This window comes from Portunus trituberculatus, chromosome 47 (genome assembly GCF_017591435.1).
Source record: "Portunus trituberculatus isolate SZX2019 chromosome 47, ASM1759143v1, whole genome shotgun sequence".
Taxonomy (NCBI): domain Eukaryota; kingdom Metazoa; phylum Arthropoda; class Malacostraca; order Decapoda; family Portunidae; genus Portunus; species Portunus trituberculatus.
In genome coordinates, this window is record NC_059301.1 from 32194103 (window position 1) to 32208090 (window position 13988).

Consider the following 13988-nt stretch of genomic DNA (forward strand, 5'->3'; position numbering starts at 1 on the left):
GGAAATACTACATATCTATTACAGGGGCTGCAGCACATGCAAAATACATATGTGTAAGTGTCAGGACTCAGTGGCTCCATCAGCTGATTATCTTGAGGCATGGTTGGAGCATGGGGAGACTTGTTCATCTTTACATGTTTATACAGTAATAACAATCCTGGTAATCCTATTGTAAGTGATGTGACAATGGATAAAACTAAAATTAAGTACATGTGGGGTTATTCTCTTATAAAGCGGACTAATTGTTGAAAGTACGCGATTTAGTGATCCTCATAGGTGACGTTTTCTCTCTTCTTTCTTCTTTCTTCTGTGTTGTTTTATTTCCATTGCCTTTCTCCTGTATGCAATAGTTGCAAAATGATCTGAATGCATATGACATTGGTCAGGGACACTGTGTAAACCATCTAAGATTTGGGCATACAATGGATACAATGTTCTGTTTGGAAAATAGAGGTAATGGGAATCATGGACAGTTTTATGTCTGGATGTAGGATTGATAATGTTCATGAATTGACTATCTTGGAATTTGAAGACATTCTTTTTAAGGATGCTGAACAAGAGTCTGTGAGAGCTTGATGAGGTGTGAAAAATTTAGCTGAACAAAGATGAAAATTCATTTGGGTTTTGTTACTGTTGAAGATCATCATTCGATATTAGGCTTTCCTTTAAACCATCTCTTGAGAGTACATAATTCATTGGATCAATAATTTGAGTGTCAGTTTACAAGACTGTATTATTCATCTTCATTGGGGATGGTATAATTTTGTAAATGTTATATTGCAGTTCAAGTAAACAGGATGTCAATCACTATGAATGTCATGTTTAGATATGAAGTTATGAGGGTAATATAATGCAACATTATTATTGTTCAAGAATGGCTTAAAATTCCAGTCAAGTTTAGCTGTGTGTATTATATTGATGAGTTGTGGTATTTTCAACAATATGGAAGTAACATGTCCAGAATTCGATAGAACTAGGTCTTGTACTATGGTTTCTGTTCTGTAATCTAGCTCCAATAGTTTCATATTCATTTCATCCAGCAGCAGGAATATGTCCAATGATTCTTTTAAGTTGCAATGTCTTTCACTTAGGTATTCTATTTTATCATTAATTTCAGCAATCATCTAGTCTTGGTAGAGACTGTTGAAGTATGTTTACAGTATTTCTTAAATCAGCATATAATCTTAAGTTTGTGATTCCTAAACCTGCTAGACCACCTATGACTGCTGCTATTGCTACTCTTTTTGTTCTATTTGATTTTCCTAGAAAATTTTGTTTTAACTTGGTTAATCTTGTTATGATCTCGATGGTTCTCTTCCTAAGTCTTATGTTGGGTTCTTCTGCATCTTGAAGTCTATTTTTCACATTCTTTACTTCTTCCTTTATAGTAGCTAGAGTGTCTCGGATCTGTGTCACGTTTTCAAGGTTCAGCAATATTCTAACTGACTGACTGACTATGATCATGTCTCCAGCTCTTTATACTAAGGCACCAGGCTTCACAGGGTCCCACACATGTGCTAGTGTAGCTATCAGCATACATGTCACCAATCTCATATTTATCTGTAGAAAGAGTCAGTCAACTCCCAGTTCACTTTGCAAATCTTTGACATGTTTATCAAATTAATTTTGCAAAAGGAATTCAGTTATGTTACAAAGCAATAGGACCTTTTCTGAAATACTATATACTCTGTGAATTCTTGTTCAAGTCTTTATAATGGCTTCTCAATTTCTTCCTGTATTCATGTGTCTTATCTGTATCATCAACTATGTCTGAATGTATTTCTATTGTGCCTGGTGTTGTTTCCTCATTTTCTATGTCACCTAATTCTTCCTCACAAGATATGTTTGTTTTCTTAAGATCGTCTGCATGTCTAATAGTTAATTCTCCTGTTTCTAAGAATTGAATTTTTTATTTATTTCTTCCTGCATTTTCAATGACCTTATAAGGACCTGTGTATTTAGGAGAAAGTTTATTGCTGCTTGCAATTGGAATATGAAGTTTTGCCGTAACTATATCCCCTGTAATTAGATCTACATCTCGTACTGTTTTGTGCTGTTGCTGTTGTAACTCTGTCAAGTATTGTTTCATGTGTTCCCTCATTCTCTGGTGAATACTTTGGAATTTATTCACTCTGGTGGTCATGATATCATCATGATTGTAAACTGGTGTGGGCTGCGAGTCTAGGAGCACATATGGTAGCATTTTATTTTCTCCAAAAATTATGAAATGTGGTGTCTCTCCAGTGGCTTAATTTGTGTATTCAGAGCACATTTAACATGCATGATCCAAGTGTCCCAAGTGATGTAGTAGGGATCTATTAAACTTCTCAAACAGGTAATGACTTTTCTGTTAGGTCTTTCAACAACACCATTACTCTGTGGTCTGTAAGCCTGTACAATGACCTTTTTGATACTGAATAATTTACACAATTCATCTAGAATCTGGTTATTGAACTCAAGACCATTATCAGAAATTATGGTTTGTGGTGGTGTGAAGTTACAGATTATTTGATCAAAGATTACAGAAGCAACTGTTTCTGCCTTCTTATTTGTCATAGATTGCAAGATACAAAATCTGGAATGATAATTTATAGCTACAAAGAGATACTTATATCCATTTTGTAACATGGGTAACTCAAGAGTATCTATGTGAACTCTTTCCCAAGGTTTCTGAGGTACTGGGTAAGTCAGCATTGGTGCTTGTGCATGCATGCTTCCTTTAGTTCCGGCACATGTTAAACAATTATCTACATGTGCGTAGATTGTCTTTCTCATACAAGACCAAAAATACTTGAGTAGTGCTTGTTTGTATATTTTGTCCCTTCCCGGGTATGAATTGTGAGAGCTGTCGTGGAATAATTTTATTATGCTAGTAACCAGAGCTGGGCACTTCCGTACCTCGGTCCGCACCTTCGCTCCTCCGTACCTGCAGACCACCAAACGAGGTACAGATGTCCGAAGTGCGGAAAAACTTTCAAAAGTGTGGAAGTAACAGCTATGGAAAAGCGACATTTTATGTCCATACCTCCGCACCTGAGCCATGTGGGTAAAGACGAAATTTTAAGTCTGTACCTCCGCACCTGAGACATGTGCAGAAAAGCAAAATTTTGAATCCATACTTCCGCACCTGAAATTTTCAAGGAAAAAAAAAAATAAATAAAGACAATCTGCACTCAGTAGCATTACTAATTTCGACTGTTTTTGGCAGTCTGTGCTACCAGGCATATTTTCCCGCCATTTGAGTAACGTCACTCATTAAGGTCTAAGCATGCTTCTCTCTCTCTCTCTCTCTCTCTCTCTCTCTCTCTCTCTCTCTCTCTCTCTCTCTCTCTCTCTCTCTCTCTCTCTCTCTCTCTCTCTCTGATGATGATGATGATGATGATTATAATAATAATAATAATGGTGGGAAAATATACCTGATAGCACAGACCGCCAAAAACGGTTCAAAGTAATGCTACGGAGTGCGGACTCGTTTTTATATATTTTTTCCTTGAAAATTTCAGGTGCGGAATTACGGATTCAAAATTTCGCTTTTCTGCACCTGTCTCAGGTGTGGAGGTACGGACTTAAAATTTCGCCTTTCCGTAGCTGTTACTTCCACACTTTTGAAAATTTTTCCGCACTTCAGACCTCCGCACCTTGTTTGGTGGTCCGCAGGTACGGAGGAGCAGAGGTGCGGATCAAGGTACGGAAGTGCCCAGCTCTGGTATCCCTTCCATTATTTGGTTATATTTCACATTACCATCTTGCATTCCGTCGTCAAAGGCTCACACTTTGTACACAAAAATGTGAAATTCAAACATATCACGCCATCAAACTCTTAATTGACAATACTATTTTCGCCACATGCAAAAGGGTCAGCGTGAAGATAAGAAACACGAAAACTACCATAAGTAAAACATATGTTAATTAAATGTTTAAGAATAGGACTTCCTCCTTTTCCTCCATCCCCCCCCCCACCTGCTCTAGCAAGCTTAGGGGTATGTGGGGAATCGGTGGTTTTAAGAGGGGGAGCCAAATGAGGCGAAATATGGCGATCCGAAAATAAAATCTAAGGACAAAAACAGCCGTTTTTTAACGAAAAATTAGGAAAATTTTCTAACCTAACCTAACACCTGTCTGCCGCCAAATTAGAAATCACTGGCTGGAGAGTGGCTCGCCGCAGCTTGCTGGACTTGGAAAAAACTCGCCGAACACCGCACATTCCCAGACCTATTACGGAGTTATTATTCATTTGCAGCAGGTAGTGTACTAACCGAAAATTTTGTAAATAGTAAGAACAAATCTGGAGTTTATTGTACGACACTGGAACAACCAACCAAATCATTGTGGACTTAAGATTCTGCAGGCACCGGAATATTCATTCAATTACTTTATTAGCCTTACAAAACCCGTCCCCACATTAAAAACATCACAGACATGTATGGTAGTACTTTATCATCTTGCATGTTAGTTTTAATGATTAGAAAGGTCCTATACTTGACTTTTGCTAAGAGCCAAAAATGCAGTTAATACGCCTCTAGAGTAAAGTGAAATAACAAATAAGGGTAGAGACTAACTGATTTATGGTAGGGCAAAGTAAAGATGCGAGGATGTTTACAGTGAAAATCGCTGAGCTTTGTGTCCCCTATACGACGGGTCAGCAGGTTATCCTGTCTACTACGCGTCCGCGGCACTCGGGCATCCTGACACCCTCAGAAAAGAGGAGAGGGACAGAAGAGAACAGTGTATGATAGGAGTAACTAGTAACATCGTCATCCACAGACGTCCTGCAAAGCAGTTAGGTACACGAAATGTGTGAATTTGGCAGGGATTAAATCTGAAAATATCCGCAACGTGAGGTATCTGTGCGATGTTCGCTTCATTGAGATGATGTCTGAAGAAATTCATCAATGATGTTGAGGATTTTAAGTCTGATTTGAAGAGCATTACTGCTAAAGCTGACAAGATGATGGAAATAGTTGATAATAAGATGGCAAGAATGGAGGAGAGAAGTATCAAGGTCGATGAGGCAATGGCGGGAATTGCTGAGTCGCTGAATTCTGCTGACTCGGAACATTCCACACCTTGGCAGGATGTGAAGAGGAAGAAGAGGATGAAAAAGAACCTGCTTGCTGTAGGGGTAACTCAGGATTCTGAAGCAAATCTGAAGAATGAAGTTTCTCATGCTTTGGATGGAATGCAAATTAATGATACAAAGTTTGCTTATGATGGCAAAAATAAAGTGATGAATTTTGCCAATGAGAGTCTGAGAAATGAGGCAGCCCAGAAACTGGAGAATGTTGAAAAGTTGACAACTAAATCAGTTCAGAAAATAAACCCCAAGATAATGCTATGTAATGTCCATAAGGAAGAGACTAAGGAGAGTATCATTGATACAATAATTGCGAGAAATGAATACCTTCAAACATTTCTTGATATCAAGTCAAAGATTGAGAATATTTTTTGCAAACCAGCAGCAGGGGGCACAGTTCATCATGAAATGTGATCCAATGATAAGACAGCTGTTACATCAGCATCAGGACAGGATTAAGCTTGAGTGGGGAGTTTACCAGGTTCGCGACAGGTATCATGCACTTATCTGTTACCATTGTCAAAGGTATGGTCATACAAAGACGAACTGCAATGCCAAGAAAAATGGTGAACATCCCGTTTGCTTTAAATGTGCAGGCAACCACAAGTCCAAGGATTGCACATCTACAGAGAAGAAATGCATAAACTGTGTGAGGTTTAAGAAACAGAATACTGACCACTCGGCGAATAATAGTTGCTGTATTGTGTTGGAAAGTGAGATTGACAGGATCAGAAATATTACAGATCATGGCTACTAATGCTGTGAGCTCTATGTTGAAATGTGGTTTATTAAATGTTCAGTCAGTTGGAAACAAGACAATAGAAATCAGAACTTTAATTAATGATGAAAGTCTGGATATTCTTGCTTTGACTGAAACATAGCTGAGTGAATACACTGCGAAAATTAAAGAAATGACCCTGACACTCATACATTTGTACACACCAAGGAAAGAAGGAAGAGGTGGTGGTGTTGGTCTTTTACTTTCTAGAACATACAATAAAATTAAGGTGGATAAGTCAGAAAAATGGGAGAGCTTTGAACATATGCAAGTTAGCTGTGAGCTTGGTGGTAGAAAATCTATGTTTATAGTGGTCTATAGACCTCCAATCCTAAGTGCCCGGTCGTTTATTGACGACTTCAGGAAATACTTGGAACTGCTGGATATGGTGAGCGTTAATATTTTATTTGTGGAGATTTTAATATAAGATTGGATGAACAAGAAAACTATATAGTGAGGGAGTTTCAAGATGTGATGAAATCCTTTAATTTAGACAATAAAGTAGAAAAAGCAACATCTGGTGGACATGTAATTGACTTGGTCTTCTGTGACTCAGATCATAATCTTGTTCGAGAAGTAAATGTTGATGAAATCTGCAGGATTTCACTGGTGCACAGGATGGTTACTTTTCAGATATCTTGTAAAAAAGAAACTACGTACACTAAGCGATTAGTGTTTCGTAGGAAAAATAGTTTTGACCCTGAGCGGCTGATAGCTGAAGTGTCACAGGCCATTCATTTAAGAAAGGATGATGTGTGTACTCATGGAAGAGAAGCAGTTGAGAAATGTGAATATTGTTTGTCTGAATTATATAATGGCAACATGAAAAAAGAATACAATGAAATGTGTCCACTTCATGAAAAGGATATTAAGATAAGAGATCATGCATCTTGGTTTAATACTGAAATTTCCATAGCTAAGAAAGAAAAAAGGTGGCGTTGACTACGAACAGAAGAGGCAAGAAGGGAATATATGGACATGAGAAACAGGCTAAACAAACTTGTACAGAGGAGAAAGAAAGTGTCAGTTTTTTTTTTTTTTTTTTTTTTTTTTTTTTTTACATTACAAGGGCACTGGCCAAGGGAAAACAAAGTGTTGGAAAAAAAAAATCCCGCTGGTTGCCAGGCCCTGTTGAGAGGAAAGTAGGAGAAAGAGAAAAAACAAAAAAATCTAAAAGGAGGGTCCAGTTAACGTAAGAGGTGTCTTGACACTCCTCTTTTGAAAGAGTTTAAGTCATAGGCAGGTGGAAATACAGACACAGGTAGAGAGTTCCAGAGTTTACCAGTGTAGGGAATGAAGGAGTGAAGATACTGGTTAACTCTTGCATTAGGAAGATGGACAGAATAGGGATGAGAAGAAGTAGAGAGTCTTGTGCAGCGAGGCCGCAGGAGGGGGGAAGGCAAGCAGTTAGCAAGTTCAGAAGAGCAGACAGCATGAAAACAGCGGTAGAAGACAGATAAAGATGCAACATTGCGGCGGTGACTTAAAGAATCAAGACAGTCAGTTAGAGGAGAAGAGTTGATAAGACGAAAAGCTTTAGATTCCACCTTGTTTAGTAAAGCTGTGTGTGGATCCCCAGACATGAGAGCCATACTCCATACACGGGCGGATGAGGCCCCTGTACATAGCAAGCAGCTGGGAGGGAGAGAAAAATGGACGAAGACGCCACAGGACACCTAACTTCTTGGAAGCTGATTTAGCAAGAGTAGAGATGTGAAATTTCCAGTTTAGATTTTTAGTGAAGGATAGACCGAGTGTGTTTAATGTAGAGGAGAGGGAAGTTGAGTGTTATTGAAGAAGAGAGGATAGTTGTCTGGAAGGTTATGTCGAGTAGATAGTTGTAGAAATTGAGTTTTGAGGCATTGAACAAAACCAGGTTTTCTCTGCCCCAATCAGAAACAAGTGAAAGATCAGAAGTTAGGCGTCCTATAGCATCTCGCCTTGAGTCATTTAATTGTTGTTGGGTTGGGCGTCTGTTGAACGCTGTTGAATAATGCAAGGTGGTATCATCAGCATAGGAGTGGATAGGGCATTGAGTCAGATTTAGGAGATCATTGATGAATAATAGAAAGAGAGTGGGTGATAGGACAGAACCCTGTGGAACACCACTGTTGATAGTTTTAGGGAAGAACAGTGACCGTCTACTACAGCAGCAATAGAACGATCGGAAAGGAAACTGGAGATGAAGGTACAGAGAGAAGGATAGAATCCGTAGGAGGGTAGTTTAGAAATTAAAGATTTGTGCCAGACTCTATCGAAGGCTTTCGATATGTCAAGGCCGACAGCAAAGGTTTCACCGAAGTCCCTAAAGAGGATGACCAAGATTCAGTTAGGAAAGTAAGAAGATCACCAGTAGATCTGCCTTTACGGAAACCATACTGGCAATCAGAGAGAAGGTTGTGAGCTGATAGATGCCTCATTATCTTCCTATTAAGGATAGACTCAAAGGCTTTAGAAAGGCAGGAAATCAAAGCTATAGGGCGGTAGTTAGAAGGATTGGAGTGGTCACCTTTTTAGGGACAGGTTGAATGTGAGCAAACTTCCAGCAAGAAGGATAAATAGAAGTAGAGACACAGATGAAAGAGTTTGACCAGGCAGTGAGCGAGTTCGGAAGCACAGTTTTGAGAACAACAGGAGGGACTCCATCCGGACCGTAAGCCTTCCGAGAATCAAGGCCAGAGAGGGCCAGGAAAACGTCTTTATAAAGAATTTTAATTTTAGGGATGAAGTAGTCAGAGGGTGGAGGAGTAGGAGGAATATGCCCAGAATCATCCAAAGTTGAGTTGGTAGCAAAGGTTTGAGCGAAGAGTTCAGCTTTAGAAAAGAAGAGACAGCTGTAGAGCCATCTGGATGAAGTAAAGGAGGGAAAGACGAAGAAGTAAAGTTGTTAGAGATATTATTGGCTAGATGCCAGAAATCTCGAGAGGAGTTAGAATTGGAAAGACTTTGACATTTTCTATTGATGAAAGAGTTTTTAGTAAGTTGGAGAATAGATTTGGCATGATTACGGGCAGAAATATATAGGGCATGAGTTTCAGCAGTTGGACGGATAGACAGAAGTCATTAGAGTCACGGTCTAACATTAGTGGATTATATACTCGTAAGATAATTTGACAGGTAACAGGAGAATAAATAAGTTGCCTGTGGGATTTAATGACACTCTGCTGGCAAATATGTTCCTTGACTTCTTTGATCAAAAGATAAAGTCGACTGTGGAGAGTTTTAGAAATGAGGAGCTTGAAATACCCGTGAGTATGCCAACGCCTCGTGCTAAGCTACTCTCCTTTAAGCAAGTAAGTGTGGATGAAGTAAAGGAGATTGTACATAAAGTTAATATAACCTACTGCGATAATGACCCATTACCTATAAGTGATATTATTCAGAGTGAGAAGTTCTGTGAAATTCTGGAAATTTTTAAACTGATTATAAACAGTAGCTTCATGAACAATACCTTTTAGTCTGGTGGCAGAGGGGTGTAGGTGTGTTTTGGCGTACATACAATGTTTTATTGGTGATTCTGGTAAAACAAACCATACAGAACCCAAATCCGCGTGATGCCACTCTGTCATCCTTGAGCAATTTTTTTTACTGCCAAAATTCAAAATGGCCGCCGTCGAGATCACCGAAATTCGATTTTCGCCTATACCTTCGCCAAAAATGGACATAGAGATCTGGTTTTGATGTCAAAACATATGTTTTAAGGGTCTGGGAATCCATTAGAACACACAAATAAGCTCGATTTGCCTTCTGTGAATATGGATTTTCACATTTCGACGATAAAAGTGCTCAAAGTGTGATGCCAGTGATGGCTGCATAGGGTTTAGACAAATATGGGTTTAGCAAAATGTTTTATTCACACTTATATCCCACAGTTAAGCTGAAAACATATATATTCACACGCTACAGTTAACGTGATTAACAAGTCATAGGGATGAAAGAAACAAACAGCAGTCAAGAACGGAAACAGTCAAATGAACCAAGCAGAGATCCGTTGTATGCAAGACGGAAATTATATGCTAATTTGCCAACATAACCACACAAATCTTGTGACAATCCCAAAATGTCATCATTAGTCTTCATCCGAATCCTCATTTGCCAGGACAGATGATTTAGTTTGATCGTTGCCGCAGTTTTCTGCACCGTGACATCCGTTCTGTGACGAAATGTTAGCGTCAAAGTTATCAGCTATTGTCTGAACTAGCCCAGAGCTGCATTCTTTCAGACCTGTGAGTTCTTGGCTCTGGGCAGCAGCATGGGCTACAGAGGCCTTGAATCGCAGTATTTCATCATACGACGCCGTGACTCGGAAGTTATGTAGACATTCAATGAGGGACTTCTCTCTGACTGTAACGCCAAGCGAGACCTGCAAAGTTGTGTGTCTGTTTGTAACGATACTAGTTACGATGTTTCCTATCATAGCTGCGGGTAATGTGGAGTCTAATTTAGTGGAGAGCAGGGACAGCAGGTGCAGCAGGGTTTGGCTTGCATCATCCAGTGAGTTTTCTAAGCTGACTTTAGTTTGGTATTTGGACTTGTCATGTTTGAGTGTCTTAGTTTCAGCGACAATGAGCTTTGCCACCTTCGATACTGCTGCATCGTCATCGTCTTCATCATTTGCCACGAGCTTCAGAATGCTAGACGATTTACTCCTGAACGAGAGAATACTCGCTACACCCGCACCGGACAGGACCAGAATATCATGTCCAAAATGTTGTGATAGTTTCGACATCAGATTGCGGCGCGTCAGGGACTCTCCTCCGTGAGCAATGTATTGTTCATGCAGTTCTATGGAGTTCCAGATGCGTGTACGGTCTTCATTTAGATCATGTATGACTCCGTTGAAAGCTTCATCTTCAACTTGTACAGGCTTATGAGAAGCAAAATGGATGTTGCGAGGACCACGAAAAGTTGACATACAGTCTTTGTGGTACTGAGCATCAGCAGCATGTAAGTCGCTGACAGCACCTTCCACCCTGATGCGTACTTGTTGTGCCCACTCATCATTTCGCGCATCACATGCTTTCAGGATAACATCCTTCAAGGTGTCTTGGTTATGTCCGCGATCAGCAGTTCGGCATTGAACGACACGGCGCCATCGTTCAGGGTTTTCGAATCTGGTTCTGAAGAACACTGTTCACCACATATTAAACAATGCTCTTTGAATTTGAAGGGTGTGATAGTCGAACGCCGAGATCGTTTCACATCTGGTTCTTCTGACAATTTCCTCTGTTTTTGTAAGAAGCGTTTTATGTGAGTCTTTGATGTGTATGTTGAAGCACAGTTTCTATGCACGAACAATGATCTAGATGTATCTTGTAATGTGGATGTCAATGAAGCATGCAGCCCATCACCCCTACGTTTACTAGCAGCTACAATGGAATTGAGTCTGTCGGGTCCCGCAACTGTTAGAGGTGCTTCACCATCACTACAGGTCATGCAACTTTCCAAAAGGCAAGCGGTGTTGGGCTGTGATGAAGAATCCATCTTGTTTGACAGCCTGAAAATGAGGATACACCATCACCAAAGGAATATATGATAGAAAGCGAGTTTAAAGAGTTATGTTATTAGGTTTCTGCAATAGTAGAAGCAATATTAGCATGATTAATATACGCCAGCGGTCAGAGGTGCATTGTGTAGGAAATATTTTGAAAGCAACAGAGACCATGCCCATAAGAACTACTATGCGTTCTATGCCAATGACTGTATTGTGCGGTAAAACAAATCATCAGAGGGAGATAGAGTTTATTTGTGTGTTCTAATGGATTACCAGACCCTTAAAACATATGTTTAGACACCAAAATCAGATTTCTATGTCCATTTTTGGCGAAGGTATAGGCGAAAATCGAATTTCGGTGATCTCGGCGGCGGCCATTTTGAATTTTGGCAGTAAAAAAAATTGCTCAAGGATGACAGAGTGGCATCACGCGGATTTGGGTTCTGTATGGTTTGTTTTACCAGAATCACCAATAAAACATTGTATGTACGCCAAAACACACCCAGGCAAAAAATCCTCATTCTGCCACCAGACTATTTCCTGTCTCTGAAAAAATGTCATTGATAAAGTCCATTGTAAAGGGTAAAATGGATACGCAGTGCTTGAGTTCCTTTAGACCTGTATCTAATTTGACCTTTTTATCGATTATTGAAAGTGCTGTATTAAACCAATTACTCGACCATTTGAAAGTAGTGAAGGCTTTACCGGATAATCAACCGGCTTATAGAAAACTTTATTCGACTGAGACAGCTTTATGCTCAGTTATCAATGATCTGATAATCCTGATGGATGAAGGAAAATGTGATTTGCTAATTTTACTGGACTTAAGTGCAGCATTTGACACAGTTGTTCACAGATTGCTTCTTTTAGATAGCAGGTCTGTCGGTATTGATGGAGATGCACTGACATATTTAGAAAGTTATCTTGCAAACAGGCAATACTGTGTTCAAGTTGGTAAATCTTTCTCAGACAAGAAGATTTTAGAAAGAGGAGTACCCCAAGGCAGTGTTTTAGGTCCTATTCTGTTCTGTATATATATACTATTGAACTATCACACATACTAATAAAACATAACATTGACTTAAAACTGTTTGCTGATGACACGCAGTTTTACATGACTGAACAATGTAGATAATGTTGAAGGAAAGCTACAACTTATTATGGATGATGTTGGTAGATGGATGGAATCCAAGCAGTTGAAATTTAATCAAAACAAGACTGAATGCTTGATAGTGGGTAAGAATAAGGACTTAAAGAGAATTGATATGTCCACATTATATATTGATGGTAACAGTTTGGGTTTTCGTAATACAGTGAAGGATCTGGGAGTATTATTGGACTGTCATTTATCTATGAAAGATCAAATACGGCAGGTGGTTAAGACGGCAAGATACCATCTGAAAAATATAAGTTTTGTCAGAAAATACTTAGATGAGAAAACTACGAAGATGCTGGTTCATAATCATGTGATAAGCAAACCGGATTACTGCAATTCTCTGTATTATGGACTGCCTAAGTATCTCTTAAAAGACTTACAGCTTGTCATGAATAGAGCTGCCAGACTGATTACAGGCGTCTCTTCTCGTGAGAGGATAACACCTGTATTGATAGATCTTCATTGGTTGCCAATTAAAGCACGAATTGAGTACAAGATTAGTGTTATGACTCATCAGGCATTACAGTCTGGAAAACCTGAGTACTTGAGGAACTTACTGGAAACATTCCACCATGACACTACGATGGAGCTGAGACACGATGCAGGCCCATACAGACTACTGTACGTACATGAGTCAAGATATAACCTTGACATGGGATGTCGAGCATTTGAAAGATGCGCACCAAGGATTCACAATAAACTGCCGAGTGATATCAAAGGTTGTGCCAGGATCCATATCTTCAAAAAGAAATTGAAGACATATTTGTTCAAGCAAGTTTATGATTTTAACGGCATGGAAATTAAAGACAATTATAGATGCTAGTTGCTTCTGAGGGAGGCTCTGCTGAGCCCTGCCTCGCAGTGGAGCGGAGCCTTGAACAAACACACGCACATGCCGGTGCGCCGTCTCAAACCCAGCCCAAGTAACAAGTACATAAGTAACACGCGCGCGCCACATGAGCGTTCGAGTTCACTTATCACTTACAGGACCCGCAATATATGTGTGGTGAAGATACTTTGTATTGTGAATATTTGGAATTAATTTGTGTTGAATATTACTATGTATATAATATTTGGCATGTAAAGGATCTTAGGGTTAAATATAGTGGTAAGCACGACAGCAGTCATATTGTTTGGAGCTAGGTATTTGAGGGAGATTCAGAGCACCCCTTTAAGAGGGGCCTCCTCCCCCCATGCTCTACCAAATAATGATGTTCAATCGGAGACCACTGTCCACTAGATGTAATTTGTATGTAGTGCAACATAGTATTGTCATGGCTTTCTCGATCTTGTTATCTACAAGTTTTGACCGAATAAGATACAACAGATTCGTGCCATATTGTAAAGGGTTTGCCTATCCTGACAACCCAACCGACACCGCCTTTCGGATGGCGGTATTCATATGGTAGTGACATAATCAATCCGGTGATGATTACATCCCCCTCAGCGATCTGATGCAATACTTACGTAAAGGCCTTTTCTTATC